Consider the following 26025-nt stretch of genomic DNA (forward strand, 5'->3'; position numbering starts at 1 on the left):
AATGTCCTCTGGGGAAAGGGGTGTAAAAATGACCTCAGTAGAAAAATACTTTTCTAATATTTCATTTCTCCTCAACGATTTTATGATGGGATTTATATGACAAATTCTGCAATAATATAACTCTCTTTTAAAGATTCTCATTTAATATTAGTGTATTAAAGATTCTGAAAAGTCTTATGGCAATGAAACCAATTTACTTTTGTTTAATTTAACATTTCCCAAATATTTTGACGACAGAATCATCTGTATTTCAGTAATTGCTATTATAAATTTCTGCACTATGTTCCAAAACACACTAGAAAATCCTGGTGCAACTGAGTGTTTACACAAGAACTTGACTCATTTAGGAGAAATTCTTAAAGCTTTAGAGTTCTTATTAAATGTGTGATGTAGTTATATACCTTTAAGTTAAAAAATCTCCATTTAAATAATAATAATAATAGCCACCACATCAATCATAGTAAGCTAACAAAGTTTTATTGCACACAATGGTTTACAAAATTACTTGACAGGTAAGAAATAATAGGAAATACATATATTGATCTCTGCCCCTGCTTTCTAGCACAGAGCCCCTAAAAGCCTTGTCATTTCTTAAGTGATAAAAGCACTAGGAATATCTCTTGTTCTCATGTTTGTTCTTTGACTCTGGTTCCTGATGCAGAGCTCCCAAATCCTTGGGATTTCCTGGATGGTAGGAGCATCTTTAGTTCTGATGAGGCAATACTTGATGGGCCCTTGAATAACTTCAGGATGTGAAAGCTTGAAATTTTCAGCCCCAACCTCCATCTTTAGAGACAGGAAGAGGGGCTTGAGATTGACTTCATAATCCATCATGGCTAAGTGATGAGGGCTCCTAGAAATCTTGATAGTATGAAAAGTTCAAAGAGTTCCCAGGTTGGTGAACCGGTGGAGATGCTGGGAAAGTGGTATTTCCAAAGAGAACATGGAAGCTCCCCTCCCTTTCCACCTGTCTTGCTCTGTGTATCTCTCCACTGGGCTGTTCATCTGTACCTTTGTTATATCCTTTGTAATACGCCAGTGAGTATAAAGGTTTCCCGGAGTTCTTTGAGCTATTCTAGCAAATTATTGACTCTAAGGAAGGGGTTGTGGGGACTCTGATTTGGAGTCAATTGGAAGCATAGTTGACACCCTGGGGCTTACAATTGGCATCTGCAGTGGCAGCCCTGTGGGACTGGGAACATATTTGTAGGTTAATGCTAACTATGGGAAGATAGTATTCAGAATTAAATTGAATTACAGGACAACGAGCTGGTGTTATGAAGAATTGAGTGATGTATGGGGAATCCCCATATCCAGTGTCAGAAGTGAAATGAAATGTGGGAAGAGTGTGAGGGCAGAGAAAAAACACACAGGGATTTTTTTTTTCCTTTTACATCAGGCATTCGTTATTTCCTTTTCAAGATAGAGATATTAGTACTATTCTTGTTTAACGAGTGAAGAAATAGTTTTAAGAAATGAAGTGACTTCCCCAGGGTCTTACAACTTCTAGGTAGGGAGAAGAAAATCAAACCATCTTACCAGATTCCATATTCTTGGTTTTCTCCTCACTCATCTCAGGCTACCTTGTAGAAGTAGCAATTTCATCATATCATTATTTTTCTTTCACTGGGTACCAGCCATGCAATTCAGTTAGGATCATCTTCTCTTGCTCCATCTCCGGGGATGATTAACTTCATCAGTTTAGCTTGAACCCATGCAATACTCACAATGACTGAGTCAGTGCTTAAACTATGTAGAAATATTTTTTCGTATTTTTTTTTTTTTTTTTTTTAGTGCTGCACTTGTAGCATATGGAAGTTCCCAGGCCAGGGGTTGAATAGGAGCTGCAGCCACTGGCCTACACCACAGCCACAACAACTTGGGATCCAAGCCATGTCTGCAACCTATACCACAGCTCACGGCAACACTGGATCCCTAACCCACTGAGTGAGGCCAGGGATTGAGCCCACATCCTCATGGATACTCGTTGGGTTCATTACCACTGAAACACAATGGGAATTCCTGTAGAAATATATTTTAATGACTCTTTTATGAGTCTACACTTGATGTAAGTTGATGTTGTCAAAGCAGGGTCTAGGACATCAGCAATAGTTAGGGGAAGGAAAGTTTTTGGTTTTGTCAAGCAGATGGTCCAGAGAGCAGATGTGAGGCTTTTCTTTGTCTGCTGGAGTTTTTGGTTGTTGTTATCATATGGCACCCTCAACTGCATTGAGAGCCAACATGGAGGGCAGACCCAGAAATTCCAAAGTAAGAGATGCAGAATCCCATTCAAACTGCCTAATACCAGATCTACCACTGGATCTTTTCAGCCATCCAATATTTCCTTTACTGTTTTGCCCACTCGAATTTGGGTTTCTGTCAATTGCAATAGAAACCATTCTTAGCAACACACCTGAAATGGAAATAGTAGTAAATGGCATGTCATTTCAAAAGTTAACAGTAGGAAAAAATATATAATATTTGATTTAAAATTGTTTCATAAATTTTCAACCATGATGCATTAACATTACAACTCCTAACATAGGTGTGTTTATTAAACTAGATTTCTGTTCATTATATACTCTAAAACAGAATTAAGGCAAATTCCAGATGATATGGTTAGATGTGTTTACTACGGTAACAAGAAATGCTGTGGACAACCAGCTAATTTCCAGAGGTAAAAAAAAATATCTTGAGAGAATGGCATGGGTGTAGATTCCTAAAAGGAGAAAAGTCAGGGATAACAAAGAATTTAGTATATAATACAGTGTAATGGTATTTAGAAAATTCATCTGAAGCAGTAAGAAAAATAAGATATCAATTGCATTAGTTTTGACAACATAGATGAATGCTCCTGCTTAATTACTTAATTTACTGTGGAGAAGTTGGAATTGAGGAAAAGATTAAAATCAGTCCAAATATTTTTCTAGTTTCTTCAAAAACAGATTCTTATGAGAATTGTTTCTCTTTCAACTCCATGTCTAATATCGAGTTCAGGCAAGAGACATATTTCTTTTATTATTTCTACAGCTAAAAATTACTCTATTTTGGCTAGCTTTGTGTTCTTTGATATTCAGATATATTCATAGTAGTGGATAACAAAGAATACTTCTTTAAATACTGTCACATGCCAATACCATTCAAAAAAAATGCCCAAGGTGTCACCAACTGAATCCAAGGGTGAATTACTAAGTCAACCTGGAAAATCTATGAAGTAATAGCTACCAAAAATCTACTGCCTAGGGCAATAAAAGTGAGTTCTGAACAATTCTGAAGTATCTTTATTGTATTAGACAGTAGTTCTCATTTATAAGAGAAAAGAAAAGAAAAACAGATTCTAGTAAAAAGGAATAGGATCTATTGACATGGCTACCTTCTAAAGGTGTCCTGAAATGAAAGGTATTTCTGGATGCACAGTGCATAATAAAAACCTCAGCAACAGTAAGATGTGCCAACAGTTTGACACAAATACTCTCCACATGCCTACTTTTAATGTCATATGAAAAAAAGTAGTTTCCTTAGCCTTTATTTTGTATTTTTTCTCTACCTAATTGCTCTGCTTACTCATAGTTTCTGTTACCTCATAACGTTGGCAAAGTCCATCGTTGTCTTTCCAGCAGATTTCTATAACATTTAACTTTGGTTCCTACTGCTACCTGACTCATTCCGCTAGAATTTCTGAATTCAAGAGAATCTCACTTACTGAGCTCATCTTTCGTGAGTCACGCTACAGCACAGTTCCTCATCAGCTTTTGGATCAACTGCCCTGAGTCCAGTTGGGGATGACTAAGAAGATGAAAGACTGCGCAGTAAGATTTGGGGGAGGCAGTTTATCCCCATAAGAAATGCATCCATGGTAAACAAGATATTTGTCTAATGTAGTTTAGCTCTTGCTACTTAGTAGAGCAAACTGCCTACGTCCTGCCCACACAATTGCAAAATTGCCCCCACCTAACACATTCCATGTATCACACATCACAGGCATTGTCCTTACATTAACATCTTGCAAATAGAATGTTGCTAATCTTGTGTCAATTCCATCTACTGCCTCTATAGGCAGCATCAAAAGGTCATGAAAAAAAACACTTGATGATGGAGTCTACTGGGTAATGGTCAAGACCATTGATCAGAAGCTAGACTAAGAAATCTGGCTCTTATATTTAATATATGGGCAATTACATTAATCTCTTTATTTCTCCATCTCGCAATCTACAAAGTGAGTATGCTTCTCACCTATCCTTTAAGTCTTTGGGGAGGATTAAGTGAATCAATGTATTTAAAGTACTTCAAAGAGCACTTGGAACATGGGCTGTTAGCTGTTATTTTAAAGAATGCTATTGAACTACATTCAGTTTTTATTTGTCTCCTCTCTGCATCTGTAAATTACACACTTAGATACCACTCAAACACTCATATAAAATAACAGTAAAAATCTTAGAACTGTCATAATAGCTAACTTTCTTAAAGGAGAGAAATGAGTAGAAACTTTCTATTCTCTGTACCTGAAACTATGTAACCATCCATTTGTTCTAATATTTCATTTTCTAGGATAGTTCACTAACCTTGAAACATGTGAATCTCAAGGTTGGCACTCTAAGGCTGTTTCGTTTGTTTGTTTTTTGTTTTTGTTGTTGTTGTTTTGTTTTTGTCTTTTTAGGGCCACACTTGCAGCATATGGAAGTTTCTGGGCTAGGGGTCCAATTGGAGCTATAGCTGCCACCCTATGCCATAGTCACGGCAATGCTGGATCCGAGCCACATCTGTGACCTACACCACAGCTCATGGCAATGCTGGATCCTTCACCCACTGAGCGAGGCCAGGGATCAAATCTACATCCTCATGTATACTAGTCAGGCTCATTACATCTGAGCCACAATGGGAACTCTCAAGGCTGTTTATTTTGGATGGTAAGACACTTAACGGAACTAGTAAGTCCAAGGGTATTAGCTTGCTGCCTAACTTCTTGTGTTAGGTAGAGTCCTGATACTTCTCTTCTCCAGAAATCACAGATCAGGACTTTATTAGCTGTATCATAGCCGCTGCAATGCCCTAAGTAATTCCAATTGCCCCATCATTTCCACTTGCTTGCACTTGATTCCTGGTAAAAATTTATATTTTACTTAAACATCTTTTGGTTAAAAGTAGACAGACTCACTCAAGTGGCCTCAGCAAAAGGAGAGCTTCTCTTAAGAAAATATGTGGTCCAGATCTGGAACAAGAGTGTCAGCAGGAAATGAAGCAACTCTGGGAACCTGCTGGTCTATCTGTATATCCCAGGGCAAAGGAGGCTCTGTATTTTAATGTCTTTTTTTTTTTTTTTTTTTTTCTGACTTTCTATTCTTTTACAGCTTCAGTTTGCCATCTTCTCTACCTTAAAGCTGCAACCCTGCCTCATGGCTTCTCTCTTTAAGCCTCTTTTGACATTCAGCAATGGCTACCAATTGTTTGATTTTCTCTGTCTTCTCCATTAAAATCCCAGAGAAAGTGAAATGCATTGGGCTAGCTTTCCATATCAGAGTTTCTATACAGCTCTAGGTTGACTCCCCTTGGTCAATATCCTGTCCTGCCCAGTCAATGCATGGGAAGAAGGGGAAGATTTCTTTGTTTTACGCAGGGCTGCCTCTTCCTCAGTGCTAGTGGGCAGGAACATTTCTCTTAGAAGGATCTGCATGCATAGAGGTGTTATGAATAATATATGAATATAATGACATAACAGGACAGTAAACCCCATTCCTCAGAGCATGATATTGCCCATTTGAGTTGAAAGACCATAAAGAAAACTTTGTATTTAGTGATACCAATTCAGTAGATTGAAATCTTCCAGTTTGGGAGTATTTACTCTTTGAGAAATCAGCAAACACTACAAATCAAGATTTCCCATCTGCATTACCCCTAGCCCCTACCACCCTATAGCTGATTTACAAACACATTGCTGCCTCTTACCTGGTACTTTCAAAAAAAAAAAAAAACTTATTGACATGTACCCACTACCCATTCTTCCTCAAGGCCAATGGGCAGGAACATTTATTACTGAATCTATTACTGATTCTGCTACTATAGTCAGAGAGTGGATGGAACAGGTTGTCCAGACCTGAGGCTCACAAAACCTTCATGGAGTTTGAGTGTTCAGTGGTCTTAAAGGAACTGCAACAATGGAAGAATAGAAGCAATTTCAAAATAAAATTGATGTTGTTAAAAGAGTTATGAACAATGAGCATGCAAAAATCACAAGTCAAGATTCTAGTTAAGGTCATGAAAGATTGCAGGATTGGGTGATTTTGTTGATGTACTGGTTATATTTTGCATTAAACTTATTCATCACAACTTTCTTAAAAGTAAAATAAATATTTAATAGATGTAAGAGAATGTAAGAATATAACAAGATTTTTTCACTCTAGACTGTGAACTGTTAGGAAATAAGAATGACACCCTCTATATTTTATGGTCATCATTTAGTATAATTTAGGCATTAATGATAAATAAAGCACTTGATCTGATAATCACTTAGATATCATGCTTCAAAATTAGGTTTTGTGTGTGTGTGTGTGTGTGTGTGTGTTCAGTCAAAGAAAACACAATAGCATTCAATAGTTATAGCTTATTCATGTACACATGATAAGGCCTGTTGATTTGCCCCAGCTGAGGTGAGGTCAGATAACCACTCTTCTTGTTCACATTAGAGTAAAATAGAAGAATGAGCAATATGTGCATATAGGTCTCCTATGGATACAAATGCAATCACAAGAAGGTCAACTTGACCACAGATATCATTCCTACTGATGTCCTGAGGAGTAAAACCTATATTCAAGGGTAACAGCATCATGGCACATTTTCTCAGCCCCATCTGATGGTAAACCTTGCCAAGACTCCCAGAGGTTCCAAGAGTTCACATATGATGTGACCATGTTACCTCCTACCTTATGATTTCATGAAGCACCAAAAGCACAGAGAGAAAATAATTGGCTTACTGCCCTCCTCAACTCCACCATTTTTATTTCTATAACATTCTATATCCTTGGACTCTCCTTCACCAGAATTAAGAATTTATTCTTTTAAGCTATGGTGGTGTCAGGGACAGATGGAAGAAAGTTGCAAAAGACACGTTGATTATATTCTACACATCGGACACTCAAATATACCCAACCAAGACTTGGATTTTCCCCACTCTTTTTTTAATGTATGGCTCAATAAAGATGCCATGTATAAAAATAAAGGCACTTCTAGTGAATTAAAGACATTAAATAGTCATCTAATGCCAATCCTTCCTCTTTGACCTCTGATAGGGACAATTTTAGAGGGAAATGATAAAGATATCTGCCATCCTTGTTAACAAATTTCATGACTTGAAATAGATTGAGGAGCAGAAAATTAAAGCTGGACACAGTTAGTCTGCACTGAGAATACCTGACATGAGCATACAGTCCCAGTGACCTTTTCATGATCTCTGCTGAATTGACTTCGATATGGTTCCTTTCATCCCCATACAGGAATGAACAAACCACCTCCTGTGGAGGCTGAGACTTACATGAGGTCTCTCTCCCTTGCTAAGATCCTTGCTCAAAAGAAAGGTCATGAAAGCTGCATACTGATCACATTCTAAACCTTTTCACCCAGGCCCCAGTGGAAGCCCGGATTAATGAGACTGATAAACTCTGATTTACCCTTTAGGACAGTTAGAGCAAAACACCCCACGGTGATCATTCAAGGCCAATAGGAGAGGCATGCCAACCTTCAGCTCTCTTAACTGTGTATTGTTCCCAAGACAATTTTTAATCCAACAGGTAGAGGCAAATGTGCAAAGCTTCCTTTCTTTTTTCTTTTTCCTGGAGTGAGAAGGGGGCACCATCAAAGGTCAGCATTTCCAGAATGAAGTGATATGTCAAAGGTTACTAGAATGTTGTGCCTCTCCAACTTATTAACAATGTATGTATACCCATACCCTCATTGTGACAATTTAACATTCAAATGACCCATTTATATGACACTGTATCACTAAGGTTTCCTTTAAGTTCTTCAAGTTGGGTGTAAATGGCAATCAGCCATAAAAAATTCAGAATATCTGGGGGGAAAAAAAATCCCATTTTGACAGAAACCTAGGAATAGATGTATGTTGTTTGTTCATAATAAGAAAAATATTTGAGGAAGTTCCTGTCATGGCTCAGTGGTTAATGAACCCGACTGGTATCCAGGAAGATGTGGGTTCGATCCCTGGCCTTGCTCAGTGGGTTACGGATCCGGTGTTGCTGTGAGCTGTGGTGTAGGTCACAGATGCGGCTCAGATCCTGTGTTGCTGTGGCTGTGGTGCAGGCTGGCAGCTGCAACTCTGATTTGATCCCTGGGAACCTCCACATGCCACCGGTGTGGCCCTAAAAATAAAAGAAAAAAAGAAAGGAAAAGAAAAAAAAATACTCGACATATGATAAAAATGGCTCTCCCAAAATTCCATGGCCTACTTCCTAGAATTTATGACAATATTATTTTATGTGGCAAAAGGAACCTTGCAAATTGTGACCAAGGCTTTCTAAGTAAAAAAGGATGGCAGATGAATCAGATTCAAGGAGGAGATGACAACAGAGGAGAACTTGGGAGTGATGTGAGTGCTGGCTTTCAAGGGGGAGCCATGGAATGAGAAGAGTTGCTGGAAGCTGGAAAAGGCAAGGCAAAGATTCTTCCCTGCAGTTTCCAGAGGAGTGCAGCCCTTCCAGCACCTTGACCGTAGACCAGTGAGACCCCCAACATCCAGAACTATAAATTAATTCATTTTCCTAGTTTTAGTCCACTCAATTTTTGGTGATTTTGCACAACAGCAATAGGCATCTAATACATGGTCTAATAAGTTTATTATTAAATCATTGTAAATCTTGGGACAATATAAACACCACCTAATATATTGCCCATTGCAAAATGGTTATTAACAAACCTTAATTGATCACCCCTTTCTTTTCAAAAAACTAGGTTACCTTTGAATTTAGTGAAGACCCAGGACTAAAGTATCAAATTATTTCCTACATCTACTCAACCTAATCCATATTTTGCCTTAAAAGTATTTGCAACTTTATCATTTTTTTCAAAAATCTAGTGATCTAAAATTAAGCTTGATTTTATTTAATATTACCTGTTAGTTGTTGGCAATCGATTAAATAGGATTTAAAAATGAAAGATAGTGTCAAAATTCTTGTTTCATTTGGAGACTGGCTGTAAAGATCTTCTAATCCTTTGTGGTTTCTAAGAACTAAAACTAATAAATCCACATTTGGAAAAGAAGCTGGTGACTTTTTACATTCCTCAAAATGGAGTGAGTTTATTTAAAATATGCACTGGAGTAAGCAAAATGACCAAATAATTCTGTCTCTATTTTTATTTTAAAAGGATCTAATACGAATGAAATGTTTCATTATTGCCTCAAACTTAGGAAATTTCAAATATTGCTTTTACACATCATGTATCTTAGCTGAGAAATGTGATCACGGTTAATTATCACTGGTTTATGTATAAAAGAAGCTTTGATATTTTTATCAGGAGAGACAATGCTTTTAATTCCCTTCAATCTGTTCAAGAAAAAGTCTAACCTCAGACTACATCTGTGCACTTAGAGATAATGATAATATTCTTCCTGACATCCAGAACAAAAGCAAATATGGGAAGACCCAGATGGATATTGAATCTGTAAATTTACACATTTTCATGGGAGATTAGCATGGGAATAAAGCCCTGATTTTTTCCTATACCATAAGACGGTTGACTAAGAGTGTCAGTAAATCTTTGCTAAAACATGGAATAATTATTTGGACAATTTTAATATGAGAAACTTCAAGAAAGAAAATAATTTGGTTGCAACCAGACTCTTTGGCCTGGGTCCCATTTGTCACTAAAGTCCACCCAATGGATGTCACATTTTCACAACTGGACAATCTACCTTCAGGACTGCAAGCGAAGTTCTCTTTGCCTATATAATTTAGGCAAAATCTGGCAACACTAAATCTTTTAACAAAGGTATAGGTGCCTAAAGTAAAACATTGGTTACTTCTTTGAAATTTATGTTTATTTTATATGTTTCAGATTATAAACATAATGCATAAAAATATACACATTTATGATCATAAAGGAGATTTTTTAAAAATTTATTTTATTGAAGTATAGCATTTACAGAGTTGTGCTAATTTATGCTGTACAGCCAAATGGTTCAGTTTTATATTCTTTTCCATTATGCTTTATCACAGGATATTGAATAGAGTTCCCAGTGCTATACAGTAGGACCTTCTTGTTTTTACATTCTAGGTATAATAGTTTGCATCTGCTAATCCCAAACTCCCAATCCTTCCCTTCCCTATCCCTCCTCCCCTTGGCAACCACACGTCTGTTCTCTATGTCTGAAAGTCTGTTTCTGTTTTGCAAATAAGTTCATTTGTGTCATATTTACCATTCCACATATAAGTGATATCAAATGATATTTGTCTTTCTCTTTCTGGTTTACTTCACTTAGTATGAGAGTCTCTAGATCTGTCCATATTGCTGCAAATGGCATTGTTTCATTTTTTTGTTATGGCTGAGTTGTATTCCATTGTGTACCACATCTTCTTTAAGGAGATAGTATTTTGAAATCTGCTTTTTTCCACCTGATTCCATATGTCAGTCCTCCCTTAATGACTTTAATTTGTTTCTGAATACCTCACTGCTGTGTCAAAAAGCTTTGAAGGAAAACACACTTCTCTTAATTTCATTGGGGAATTTTTGCCAACAGAAAAATATTTAACTTGAACTAGTTAATCTAAGTAGTCAACAGTAATTTGAAAGTAAATAAATACACTTTGTACATAAAACATAATGCAGTTAAGGTTTATTTTACTCACCTTAGGAGGAGGAGACCTGTTGGGTGGTGGTGGGTGGTACAGGAGGGCCGTGAATGTGTTTCCTTTCTACATTATGCCTTCACCAGATTTAAAACCCTACCGATCTGGTGGCCACCTTGCCCTCTAAGTACCTTTACAAATAGAGGTATAGTGCAGAGAAATATTTTTAGGGCAAATAAAGTTCATAGATGAGAGCTCTTCAAGACATTAGGAAATGGCCTCAAAGTGCAAGGGCCAAATAGATGTACCCCTTTTCTTGATTTTGGGCAAAAGAACTCCAAGCAAGACATTGTTCTCTGGCCTCATCCAAACACGGGGCCCAATTTAAATGTGTTCCATACAACCTTCTCAGACCAAACGCTATGTGTCAAGTAAACTGTCTCTGTCTGAAAGAATTATGTTTAAATATTTCTTCCTAAAGTAGATTTATGTTAGCAGGTTTGGGGATTAATTCTTTATTATTAAAAAAAAGAGGGGATATTGCTTGGAAAATGGTAAAGCTTTGCAAACGCTGTTAGGGGAAAAAGTGATTAACTGAATATTCTTTATGTGAGGTAAGTGTATTGTGAGTGTAATTAGTAAGAGTTATCACCAAAGGCAAAGATCATGGCTTTTTTCCTCAGGAGCAATCCAGTAGCCCATCTATGCATAATAGCAACTGGGAAAAACACTATCTATGTGAAACATAGAGGAACTTTTGGAGGCAATGTAGCCACTAGATAAAACCTCTTAAAATGTTTGTAATCTGTTCAACGTAATGGTTCTACATCACAGAATTTACTCTCAAAAAAAGATTAGCCACATATATGTATATATACACACACATATGTGTGTTTGTGTGATTATTGCTGTGTTCTCTCTAATAGTAAAAATTTGAAAATGATTTCTATGTTTAAACAATAAGGTATTTGTTAAGCAACTTAAGTCTGTCCATATCCTGGGATAATTCAAAGCCATTAAAACATATCTTGAATGATAGTTAACTTATAAAAAATGTACTCTATTTTTAAGACAAATCAGATAGCAATATACTCAAGTCAATCTCAATTTTGTAAAATTTCTAAGGGTTGATTTATTCTTAGAGAAGTTCGAATGGAAGTAAACTAAGTATTAGCTATGGTTTTCCTTGATGTGAAATTTGGGGTGATTATATCTTCTTTATTATTCTTTTCTGTATTCTACCTTTTTTTTTTTTGAACAGGTAACAATACCTCAGACTTTTTTTTTTTTTTTTTTTTTGTCTTTTGTCTTTTTTTTAGGGCTGCACCCATGGCATGTGGAGGTTCCCAGGCTAGGGGTCTAATCAGAGCTACAGCTGCCGGGCTACACCACAGCCATAACAATGCCAGATCTGAGCCACGTCTGTGACCTACACAGCCCATGGCAATGCCGGATCCTTAACCCACTGAGTGAGGCCAGGACTTGAACCCGCAACCTCATGGTTCCTAGTCAGATTCGTTTCCACTGTGCCATAACAGGAACTCCCAGAATTTTTTTTAATAAATGAGATATTCAGTTGGAAGTGGTTTTTAAGATAGCTTGATGTGAGAGAATTGGCTGAGGTAGGAATTATGTTTTGAAGTAGAGGCTTAAAGTTATCAGGGTATTAATTAAGGTTGGTGGTTTAAAAGGAAATTTTTTTTTTTTTTTGAAAATAGCAAAGGGAAAATTTAACCCAAATATTTTGTGAAAAGTTAGCCAAATACTCAAAGTATTAGTCATTGAACATTAGTTTTTGCTGTATGTATGTATTTATTTATTTATTTATTTTGCTTTTAGAACCAAACCTGTGACAAATGGAATTTCCTGGGCTAGGGGTTGAATCAGAGCTGAAACCACAAGAGCAGGGGTTCAAGCTGCGTCTGCAGCCTACACCACAGCTCACCACAACGCCGGATCCTTGACCCATTGAGCCAGGCCAGGTATTGAACCCGAATCCTCATAGATACTAGTCAGGTTCTTAACCTGCTGAGCCACAAAGAGAACTCCCCATTTGTTTTTAATTAGAGAAGGAAGTGGATAAATTCTTGTTTTCTCCCAAGTTAGGTGTTTTGTTAGTTGGATGTTTCTAAAATCTCTGTACTTTCTAATTATCTTAAGATCAAGGACAGAGCACTTTTCTTATTGGGAATTTCTCTGAAGTAGCCATGATGGAGCCTTGCTCAAGGTGATTTGTAATACTTGTTGTGTGGATTTCATCATTGGCAAAGGCTGCCCCATCCTATTGTTCATGCAGACATAATTGTTGGCCAGGGATTTGGGCTAACATAAAGTGACTGGTTACTCAGCCCTATTATATGCTCAATAATAAATATCTTCTTACATCATGTTTGATGAACATAAATAGATGTAGGATTAGTTAAATATTTATGACAGTCAGCTATACCAGTAGGTATACATATAATATTTTATATTCAAACCCTTAGCATACATAAATATGGAATAAAAAAGGGTCAATGAATGTACAATTTAGAGGTGTTTTGATCCAACATTTTAATGTACATTAAAATGAATTTAGTGTATTTTAAGGTCTGTTTGAAATACTCAGTGCATAGAGTTGTTGTTGTTGTTGTTGTTGTTTTAAACAGGGATATAATAAATACTTTACTGAGACCTTGAATGCCCAGAGTTCATAATTATCCCAAAGAATCTTTTCACTCCAGGCCACCTGGAGGCAAAATTTTAAAGTAGGGAAAGTTTGCATTTTACTATTACCTTTCATCTTTAGGAATGACTCTTATTACCCTAGGCCCAGAATTAACCTGCATTCTCATATGTAGCCTTTTTCTTACCTCCAAAATATTTTCTCTATTGCACAGGACTTAGACTATGATTTCCTGATGTTCCTAACTTGAGGGTAATTGCTCTTCCCTCCTGAGTTCTAGCCATCCTTCTCTGTTTGAAAATGGGGTTATTCACATACCAAGTGATCACCCCTCCCCACCAGCCAGGCACAAAGTGTGATGTAGAAAGTTTTTAGCATCACCTCAGTCAAAGAAGTTGCCTGAAATAAATATGCCATCTTGGCTACTAGCTGTACTATTAGAGGTACATATACTATTTTTAATTCAAACCCTTAGCAGATATAAATATGGAGTGAAAAAGAGAATCAACAAATGCACAACTTAGAGATATTTTGGTTCACCATTTTAATATAGATTAAAATGAATTAGTGTATTTTTAAGTTTATAAATTCCCAGTGCATAGAGTTTTGTTTAAAAAAAAAAAGTAATATAATAAATACTGCACCGAGACTTTGAATGCCCAGAGTTCATAATTACCTCAAAGAATTTTTTATCAGCTACACAGCCTGGCTTTGAGTATAAAAATGAGAAATTTTCTTCTGGTAGTTATAGCTGAATAGCCCTGGTGAGTTTCCATACAAGTGGAGTGGGGACCTTAATCAAAATTTCATGGGAAATAATACCACTTTGAATAATTCAGCTGTTACTTTCTTTGACTAAACTGAGCTCTAACAGCCCAGGACATCACAGATGAGATGCATTTTCTCTAGCTCCCTACCATTCTTACCTTTACTGGCTTTTTCTATGCAAATAAAGCAGAGCTATCCTAGGAAATCAAGATATCATTACATTTATTGTCTTTTCTCTCATCACTGTTTTTCCCTATTAAAGTTATATGTTAGTTCTTTAAAAATAGCCTCAGGGACCCCTGTGTTTTTTCTCTAAGCCATACCAATCTAAAATAAACTGACAAAATCACACATACAAAAGAAGGAGAAGGAGATGATGAGATGACGACGATGACGACGAAGAAGAAAGCCCAAAACAGGTTATTTAAAGATGCAATTCAACAAGGCCAGAAATGAGGTCTTGATCTCCTGGGATAGCACACATCTGCTAGTAGGCTGCCCGTTTGCTTTTCTTTGCCCAGTGGAACATTTGGTATAGGTGATTAATGAGAGATCAACGGAGAAACAAAGTGACATACTTCCCAAATTGAAGACTTCAGCTTACAGGAGTCCCTGTGGAAATCTTGAGGTCATCTTCTAAGGAAACAAAGGAGTATTGAACATGAAGAAGGAGAATTGCCTGAAAAAAATCAATCTTGAACAGCTCTTCTCGGTTATTTCTGTTCTGATGGTGTGTTAACTCATAACATGAGGACAAAACCAAAAAGCAACCAACCTGAATTAAGCAAACCCCAATTTCTTAAAAGCACTCAAAGACGTATTATTGATAACAAATTGAAAGTACAGTTCCTCCTTTGCTAAAAATTATGTTCTTTGTTACTATCCACATGGAGAGCTTGCCATATGCCTGGTTCCCAAGATGTATTAGCAGAGATAAAGACACTGATTTGTGAGGAAAATGAGGAATCTGGCCAATGTCACCCGGTAACTTTATCAATAGGGAAAGAAAGCAAGCAAAATACAGCTCCCCTTCAAACTCTTGGCAGATAAACAAACATAAATACCAATGTATAGAGTATGCTTGTATGTATGATCTTTAACCAAAATATATATTTATAGGTGAGGCTTATTGTCTTATTTATAGATTTATGTGCAATTTTTGTATTTTTTAAAGAAATATGCAGAATCCAAGTATTTCTGGATTTTAGGATTTCCTGAGCATTTATGTTATTTGTAAAACTTGATTCTAGAAATATTTTCTCCAGAAACCTCTCTATTGACATAATATTATTGGAACATATGATAGTAACTACACTTAACAACCTGCATATGAACAGTTAAGTTCCTATGTCAAACAGTTCAAAATCAAACAGTTAAGTTCCTATATCTTATAGGTCACAATACTTGGCACCAAAGTTATAACAAAATAATAGACATGGACTTACCCCCAAAGTTCTTACACTTTCCTAGGTGAAGTGGCATTTATTTATATTCTTGAAGAATTCCATGCCCCCTTCCCCCCCCCCCCCCAAAAAAAGAGGAGTTCCCATCGTGGCTCAGTGGAAATGAATCTGACTAGCATCCATGAGGACGCAGGTTCCATGCCTGGCCTAGTCTCCCTCAGTGTGGCTAAGGGTCTGGAGTTGCTTTGAGCTGTGGTGTAGGTTGCAGAGGCATCTTGGATCTGGCATCGCTGTGGCTGTGGCTGGTGGCTGCAGTTCGGGTTCAGATTCGACCCCTAGCCTGGGAAACTCCATATGCAGCAGATGCCCTAAAAAACAAACTAACAACAATAAAAAAAAAAAACACTGGAATTCCATGCCCAAATGCACAGTAATGTGAAGCACTCTCAGTTTATGATAAGGTATAAATTCCTACCTGTAGAACAAAAAACAACTGGTTAGCACACATTGTCAAATGAGCAACATGGAAAATAAAAGCAAAACTGAAATTGAAAATAAATCTACACACAACTTTTATAAAAAGCCTCATGGTACAAACATGAAGGATTTTAAAGTTTCAAGAAGTGAACTTTTATAAAATCTGGAGGCAGGGTTTGAGTCCCATCTCTGACACACATTGTCTGAGTTCTAAAGACGGTATACAAGCCCTACCATTGTTTCACAATGGAGTTGTTATTGGCATTTGGAGCAGGATAATTCTTCTTTGTTGTGTCTGCCTGAAAATTTGTAGCGTATTTACCATCCTTTGCTCCTGACATCAAAGGTTATTATGACCTCCCATTTTCTTTCTTTCTTTTTTTTTTTTTTTTTTTTGTCTTTTTAGGGCCACACCTGCAACCTGCAGCATATGGAGGTTCCCAGGCTAAGGGCCCAATCAGAACTGTAGTCACTGGCTTACACCAAGCCACAGCAATGCCAGATCTGAGCCGCATCTGTGGCCTACACCATAACTCAGGGCGATGCCAGATCCTTAACCCACTGAGCAAGGTCAAGGATCTTGCTATGTCCTCATGGGTTCTAGTCAGATTCGCTCCCGCTGGGCCACCACAGGAACTCCTGACCTCCCATTTTCTTGACACAAACCCTCCCCGCCTCAACCCTCACACTTTGCAAAAAAATTGAATAGAAGTTAGTGATGGGGTGGGTGCTGTCACCTTTGTTGAGTACCTCTATTTTTAACCATCATGAACCTGTTATTCCCTCATTTGTAAATAGGACTTTTTGTTCACAAATTAATTTTTCCCTTTGTTCTGAATTTCTCAAATTCCCTACAGATTACAACATAAAGTAAAATCATAAAGATAACTTTTAGAATCTTTGTGGGGATGTTAATCTTTTTTTTTATCTTGCCTCACAAGTATGACCACTATATGGGCATTGGAGAAGGAAGCAATGAGCAGCTAGAAACAAAGTATATGGCAGGATAAGAAAAAAAAATGTTACCTCCGGAGTTCCCATCATTGCTCAGTGGTTAACGAATCTGACTAGGAACCATGAGCTTGCAGGTTTGATCCCTGGCCTTGCTCAGTGGGCCTTGGTCAGCGTGGCCGTGAGCTGTGGTGTAGGTTGCAGACGCAGCTCGGATCCCACGTTGCTGTGGCTCTGGCGTAGGCTGGCGGCTATAGCTCCTATTCGACCCTTAGCCTGAGAACCTCTTTATGCCGTGGGAGCAGCCCTAGAAATGGCAAAAGGACAAAAAACAAAACAAAACAAATGTAACCTCCCATGTAATGTTCATTTCTCAAAATACTTATTATCCTTCAAAGCCCAATATGAATGTCAAGTCTGAAAATATTTCATTTCATCTTCTGTTTTTTTCCTTCCTCTCTTAGTATACTCATACTGTGCTTGTGCCATGAAACTTGAAGTAGCAATAAATTCATTGCCTCATACAGCAACTGAGCTCAATAAAACTAGGTGAATTTTAATGAGATAAATACTAAATCTTACCACTAAAAAATTAAGTGCAGAATAACTTAAGTATTGATCTGCTCCATATATCAAAAAGACTATAGAAGATTCTCAAAAATTCTATAAGCTGCAACAGCCCAAAGAAACTAAATGTGACTATGTATGTGTGTTGAAATACAAAAGGACCAGAGAAGTATTCTGGAGATTTCAAGAAGATAAGGTTCTTCTTTCAAAAATCAGAAGGTCAATTTCTAACCCACCATTTATTTTTTAAGAGGATCCTGCTATACCCCTCCCCTGTTGCCCTGTGGGCTTTTTGCTCTGCCTCAAGTTTTTCATGTACCAATGGAAATAGAAAGACAGGGACTGCTAAGAACAAAATTTTAAATAACCTTTTTCTTTCTCTTTCTCTCTCTCTCTCTCACACAGTAGGCTTTATCAATTTATATCCACTTTCTTTTGTGAAATTTAATTTAGTCATTTTCCAAGACATCCTCATTCATTTTGTGATTGAGCTCCATCTTTCTAAATGGAAAGAGGGTTGGGTTGAATATATAGAGGGAGGTGACCTTTACCCAATGATGGAATTGTGCGAGAGATTTATGATTGTAAAAGGATTCCTGTCTACACAGATGGCAAATCCCAGCATTTCTAGTCTCTGCCACTGCCTCATTTCCTTCTGCCACATTGCTCTGCTGCAATGTTCAATCATTGTCTCCTTTGGTATGTTTCAATTGACAGGAACATTTACAAATGAAATCCTTACTAAAGGTGAAGTAAAACGATTTTCTCCTTCAAAGTCTGAATTTAGGAACCTGTCTTTTCTCATAACAGCTGATGACATCTCTGGTGTCTAGGAACAGAAGGGAGAATCCATCTGTTGGCAGGAAGAGAAAAAAGAAGGTACACAAGGTACTGTATGTTTGCAATTTTTTTTTTCAAACACTGGAGACAGGAAATGTTTGAGTTGAAGTGCTAATGGTAAATGTCTGAGTGTGTGCTCCGTATTATTGCATGCAAAAATTGCATTTAAAATGAACTTAGAGATGACACTTTAAATACTCAGTCCCCCCCCCAGCCAAACAAAACCATTTTTTAAAAATACAAACTATACTAATAATGTGAATGACATGTTGGAAAAATTAAGCTAGGTATGCAGTGCTCTTTAAAATGATCACTGTCATTTAATCTGTTTCCACCAACATTTTAGGTTCCCTGATGCAGAGAGAAATACATAATGAGATATGCTCATTAATGTGGAGTCTTAGGATATTTCTCTTTATCGTTTAGGTGCTTTTAAAGATACTGATTTTTGTCTTAGGAGAAAACTGTGTGTAAAATACCCCTCAAAAACCTGACTGAATCAGCAGAATAACATAACCTGTCTGGCTTCCATGTATCAGAAATTCCTTACTACCTAAAAAAAAAAAAGGGCTATTGTGAACAGCCTGGGTTGGATCACTTTAATGATGTGTTACAAAATATAGCTGAGCTGCTGTAAACAATCTCTCCTTTGTTTAAAAGAACGAAAAAGACATAGAACAAGAATGGGTAAAAATGCTTCCTGTTGCAAAGCTTTCACTCTTAAAAACAATTTCTAGACTTCTCACAACATTCCTCTTTGACTAGCCACCAGCAAGCACACCCCTCCAGGGAAGGGTATGTATATGAGTGTATGCACACACACTTCCCTCTCCTCAAAAAATCTGCTGAACACTTACTATATTTCACTGTGTGCCCAAAAAATTAATCCTTCAAAACTCTTTTAAATTCTTTTAAGTCTGAAAAAGCACAACTGGCCTAGACTTATATGATGGAAACCTTTGCCTGGTGGAGTTTGATGTACTGAAAATGGACTCCTGGTTCCTTAGTTTACCAGCTATTTTGGGAAAACCATTCATCAGCGTAAATAAAACCTATTACATCGATTTAATGGGATTCACATAAATGAACCTGTATTTGGTCCATTGCAGGTGCTCTATAATGAGCACTGTTTGAATCTCACCTGAATCTATTGTGCATTACAAGAGTCTAAGCAACAGTAGGTCAAAAATTTATCTCATCATTTCTTTACATCTTCTTTAATTTCCTTGATTAATGTTTTATAGTTCTCAGCATATGTCTTTCACCTCTTTGGTCAGGTGTATTCCTAGGTATTTGATATTTGGGGGTGCAATTTTCAAATGTATTTTTGTATTCCTTTTCTAATATTTCTTTGTTAGTGCACAGAAATGTGACTGATTTCTGAATGTTAATCTTATATCCTGCTACTTATTGAATTTGTTGATCAGTTCAAGCAGTTTTTGGGTTGAGTCCTTAGGGTTTTCTATATATAGTATCATGTCATCTGCATACAGTGACAGTTTTACCTCTCCTCTTCCTATTTGGATGCCTTTTATTTCTTTCGCTTGTCTGATTGCTGTGGCTAGGACTTCCAGTACTACGTTGAATTAACAGTGGTGAGAGTGGGTATCCTTGTCTTGTTCCAGATTTTAGTGGGCAGGCTTTCATCTTTTATCCATTGAGTATTGGAATCGTTTGACTAAATTTTTTGTTGGAATCATTTGGCTAAATTTTTTAAATTGCTTGGCTAAATCGTTTGGCTAAATTTTTTGTTGGAATCGTTTGGCTAAATTTATTTTGAGAATTTTTGCATCTATATTCATCAAAGATTTGGCCTATAGTTTTCTTTTCTGGTGATATCTTTGTCTAGTTTTGGAATTAAGGTGATGGTGGCATCATAGAATATCTTTGGGAGTGTTCCTTCTTCTTCAACATTTTGAGAAATTTTAAGGAGGGTGGGTATAATTTCTTCTTGGTATATTTGATAGAATTCACCTGTGAAGCCATCTGGTCCTAGACTTCTGTTTGTAGGGAGTATATTTATGACATATTCAATTTCATTTCTAGTGATCATTCTGTTCAGTTGATCTATTTCTTCTTGATTCAGTTTTGGCAGGCTGTAAGTCTCTAGAAAGTTGTCCATTTCTTCTAGGTTGTCAAATTTGTTAGCATACAATTAGAATATATATATATATATATATATATATATATATACTATATATAGTATATATATACTATATTTGTATATATAGAATACAAATAGTATTCTGTCATGTTTTTTTGTATTTCTGTAGTATCTATTGTGACTTCTACTTCCTTGAAAAAGACGCATGTACCCACATGTTCATTGTAGCTCTATTCACGATAGCCAAGACAGGGAAACAACCCAAATGTCCATCATTTGGATTAGGAAGACGTGGTATATATACACAATGGAATACTACTCAGCCATAAAAAAGGACAAAATAATGCCATTTGCAACAACAGGGATGCAACCAGAGACTCTCATACTGAGTGAAGTGAGTCAGAAGGAGAAAGAAAATACCATATAATATCACTTATATCTGGAATCTAATATATGACACAAAGGAACCTTTCCACAGAAAAGAAAATCATGAACTTGAGGAATAGACTTGTGGTTGCCAAGGGGAAGGGGGAGGGAGAAGAATCGATTGGGAGCTTGGGGTTAATAAATGCAAACTATTGCCTTTGGAAAGGATGGGCAATGAGATCCTGCTATACAGCACTGCTAACTATGTCTAGTCACTTATGAGGGAGCCTGATAATGTGAGGAAAAAAGAATGTATACATGTATGTGTAACTGGATCACCATGGTGTACGGTAGAAAATTGACAGAACACTGTAAACCAGCTATAATGGAAAAAAATAAAAATCATTACATTAAAAATAACTAAAAAAAAAAAAAGAAGAGAAAAGAAAAAAAGAAAATCTCAGCCATGAACAAATAAAAGAACCCTTAGGAATCAAAAAAAAAAAAAAGTATCTCATCATTTGGCATAGAATAAAAAAAAAATTGAAAAATACAGACATACACTCATACAGACACACACATAACCTTTAAAAAGGAACCAAAGCAAAGAGCTCAACCCTAATTAGAGGAAAAATTATATTCAAAACATGATTCAAGGGAATCACTGGGACCTTTAAATATGTAACTTCTTGTATAATATGTTCTAGCACAATGGTGCGATGGTCTTGAATTGGTTTCTCCTGCTCAACGTTTTCCTTTAAGTAAAACAAACCAATAGACTGAAGCTTAAGCTTTATTTTTCTCCATTGAGCATAATAATGATGTTGGCAACAGAGGAATTTAGTCAACAGGAAAAGCATCCTCTCCAACCTTTTTATTTCCTTCCTTCTACTAATTTAAGGTTTTTTTCTTTTTGGTTTTTCCTAGTCCCTTGAGTTGTAAAGTTAGGTAGTTTATTAGAGCACTTTCATTTTCTTAATGTGAATGTGTATTGCTATGAACTTCCCTCCTAGAACTGCTTTTGCTGAATCCCATAGATTTTTGTGTATTATATTTCTAATAAGCCCCCAGGGAAAACAATGCTGCTAATTGATCCTCAGACCACAGTTTGTCATGGTTCTTGAAAGAACCACCTCTGGAATATCTTTTAGAGCTGTTTTGTGCTGAGATAGCTAGTGTCAATACTGTATTATAGTTCTTTCCTAAAATGTTTTTTTACCAGGAGTTATTAGTTTCATTATGGAAAACAGGTGTATACAACACCAAATGGAGTCCATTTTACAAGTGTTTCCACTCATACTTCACTGTGCCTTGAGCAAGAAAAAAAAGCATGGAAATCTGACAAGTCCTAACTGTCTCAGAGTAAGTTCTTATGTTACTCAAGTTTGTCTTGCCAGATGTCAAAGCTTTAAGTCTTTTGATAATCCCTAGCAGTGTCCAAAGTTAGACTATATATTAACACAATCACCTTCCCAAATACCTATTGTTTTCCATCCATATTTCAACAGGGATACTAGGGAAGGTTGTTCCTAGGAACAAAGATCACTCTACTTTTTACTCAACAGGCTATTTATATACTGATGATTTACTTCAGATTCCACTGAATAGAGTATCCAGAAGCCAATACCTCTTCTATACTGATTGTTGGCACACTCTCCTGTAAGACTGCCTTCTCCATTTATGTTGCCATCCTTTCCTTAGTCATTGTCATCTGTTGATTTCCAGGACCCTTCTACACATTCCTTAAAGACTGTGGCTCCTGGAGCATGTATTGAAACCTATGTATTGTCCCTATGTATTGATACCATCCATCACACACTTCTTCACACATCCCCCCAGATTAGCCCCATCATCACTTCTGGCTACCATTTCCCACACCAGCCATCCCACTATCCATTTTTCTCTTTGACTGCCCTATGGTTAGGATTTTTATTATATTCAAAACATTCCTAGTTTCTTATTTCACAGAGAATACCATGCTTTCCAATTCCATTAATGCATCTGCATCCTCTTGCAGCTTTTCCTCCTATCCTGATGTCTTAGAATGAGAAGTTCCTCCTCCCTCCAAGACTCATAGTTTCACCTGAACCCTGAGGCTGTCAATACCTGTCTTCATGACTCATTGGCTCTCTCTTTTTCATCTAAAATAACAACCTCCCCGCTTTTTTTTTCATTCAGCATATATATGGTTATGCTCAAAACACTCCCAATTTAAATTTTGCTCTGATTTTCGTTTTTAATGATCACACATTTCTCTTCTTCCTTGAATAACAAAGCTACTAGAAAGAGTAGTCTGAACACGATACTTCCAACTCTAATTCTCATGCGGTTTTTCATATGGTGCAAGTAATCTCTGCATCCGTCATCCCACAGAATCTGATCTCGCCAAAATCATCAAAGATTCTAGCTGCCAAGTGCAAAAAACACTTTAAAGTCATTATCTTGAACTTCCTGAGGTGTTAACACTGAATCATTTCTCTGTTTTAGAATCTCTTAAGTCTTCTGGTTCATCATTCTTTCCTGAATTTTCTCTCTGTCCATTTCATTATGGTTTACCTTTTTTTCCAAGAGTATCATGATGGTGTTTCAGACACTCCAGTGCAATATAAATGGATTGCAGTTGTGCCAGAGATAGCGATGCTACAGAATTGACTGTGAGTGTGGAATAGTAGAAGTGTCTGGGAAGTTGCCTCTTTTCCATGTTTTTTTGAAGACAAATGTTTATGTTCACCATATGACATAATGTTGAAAAGATTGGGAATTAGCGATCTAGACTTTAAGAAGTTGCTAGTTGCAAGGGTTTGAGTTTTGATCTTAAGATCCTTTTCTCACTTTTTTTTTTTTCTTTTTCACAGCTGCACCCATGACATATGGAATTTTCCAGGCCAGGGGTTGAATCAGAGCTGTAGCTGCCAACCTATGCCACAGCCACATCAAAGCCAGATCCGAGCTGCATTTGTGAACTATGCTGCACCTTGCTAACCCACTGAGCAAGGCCAGAGATCAAACCCTCTTCCTCACAGACACTATTTTGGGTTCTTAACCTGTTGAGCCACAAGGGGAACTCCCAAGATCCTCTCCTCATCTGACTGCTCCTCTGTGAGCTCCCTTTTGCTCCATGAAGATGATTTCCATATGTAGTTCTGGGCCACATTCTGGACTTGTAGATTCAACTACTTAATCGTCCCCAAACTAACGTGTTGATATTTCAGGCACCTCAGATTCTTTGAAATGTCCCAAACTAAACTCATTGTCCTTTCTTCCCAAAGTAGATCTTTTAGCTATATATAACATATTGAGATTGATGCAGTAGCCTAACTATTGTTTTCTTTCTCTCCATCACATCTATTGGTAATTATGTCCTATTCTTTTTGTTTCCTAAATACCTCTCACATCTAACCCACACATATTTTAATAGGCCAGTCTCTGTCTCAAAGGTCTATCCATAATTACCTACTAAATTCTTTTTAGTGTTGCATAAGACCTGTCCTGGTTTTCTCCCCCATCAGTTCAGTTTTATTTCTCATCATGTCTCTTCTTTTTTTGATAATGATTTTTATTTTTTTTCCATTATAGCTGGTTTACTGTGTTCTGTCAATTTTCTACTATTCAGCAAGGTGATTCAGCCACAAATACATGCATACATTCTTTTTTCTCACATTATCATGCTACATCACAAGTGACTAGATATAGTTTGCAGTGCTATACAGCAGGGTCTCACTGCCCATCCATGCCAAAGGCAATAGTTTGCATCTATTAACCCCAAATTCCCAATCCATCCCACTCCCTCCCCCTCCCCCTTGGCAACCACAAGTCTCTTCTCCATGTCCATGATTTCTTCTTTGCTTATCTGCATCCACTTCCTAAATGCCAGCCATATACAACTTCTGGAAAGTTTCCTGGTCTATCATGTTCACTTACTCTCACTTTTGTCTTTTACATATTATTTTTCACTTGACTAAGTCATCTTTCTTTTTCATAACTTATCTAAGCATTCTTCAGCTTGTCGTTCTTGACAAATTTTCTTACAGCGCCCATAGTTTCCTGAACTTGACTAAACCAAAATACTTCACACCCTATGGTGTTATTTCTATCTGATTTTGTGGCTACTCATTTAAATTGAGATGCTTAATGGCAGAGAATGTGTTCAATCCATCTTTGTAACACTTTCCTTTACCACAATACCAAGTGTTATGGGTGAATTGTGTTCCTAATCCCCAACTAAAAGATATGTTGAAATCCTAATCACCAATATCCCCAATGTGACCTCATTTGTGAATAGGATCTCTGCATATTTAACCAAGTGGAGATGAGGTCATTAAAGTGGGCCCTAATCCAAATATGCCTAGATTATATTTCTATTAAAAAGGGGGACATTTGTACATACGAATACACAGGGAAAAGACTATACGAAGACACACAGAGAGAAGGCCATGTAATGATGGAAGCAGACACGGGAGTGATGCCTTTGCAAACCAAAGACCAAAGGCTGCTAGCAAAGCAACAGAACTAGAAGAGGTGAGTGAGGAAGGGTTCCCCTACAGGTCTCAGAGGAAGCAGGGGACTACTGACACTTTAATTTCAGACTCCTAACCTTCAGACTTTAATTTCAGACTCCTAACCTTCAGACGTCTGAGACAGGAAGTTGTTATTCTCTTAAGCCACCCAGCTTGTGGTACTTTCTAGTCATGGCAGCTGTAGGATAAACTAGGAAAGCCCTAGGAAAGTATGTAAAGCAATACAAATATCTTGAATCAATGAATGGGCAGCCTCTCTCTCCAACACACGCAAAAAATTCAAAAGTGCTAAATGTTTGCAGCCTCCTTTTTCTGTCATTTGGCCAGAACAAGCTATGACTTTCTTTTTTTTTTTTTCTGGTAAAAATGCAGGTAATAACATACTACTTTCCTGAAGGAGTTGTAGTAATTGAATGAGTAAATACATATAAAACACTTAAACAGAAATGTTAATACTCAAAATATTATTGCTGTCATCATCATTGCTATTATTATTATTGCATGTGGCACCTAGAAGGGCATAGTTACATTCAGATATGCACATCTAGGCCATGGGTCCCACAAAATCCCAGCTCTT

General features: G+C 37.0%; 1 long non-coding RNA gene across 1 annotated transcript in view; it reads left to right on the top strand.

The window, feature by feature from the left end:
- Window positions 1–26025, top strand: part of LOC100512907 (uncharacterized) — a 1315914-nt gene that overhangs the window by 1051805 nt on the left and 238084 nt on the right. Inside the window, 1 exon segment of the long non-coding RNA NR_201444.1 lies at window positions 18432–18509. This is a non-coding gene — a long non-coding RNA (uncharacterized LOC100512907).

The sequence above is a fragment of the Sus scrofa genome, chromosome 7, assembly GCF_054392235.1.
Source record: "Sus scrofa isolate SSC_HxYL_T2T_F1_AM1 chromosome 7, Sscrofa_HxYL_maternal_Yorkshire_Landrace_v2.0, whole genome shotgun sequence".
NCBI classification, from domain to species: domain Eukaryota; kingdom Metazoa; phylum Chordata; class Mammalia; order Artiodactyla; family Suidae; genus Sus; species Sus scrofa.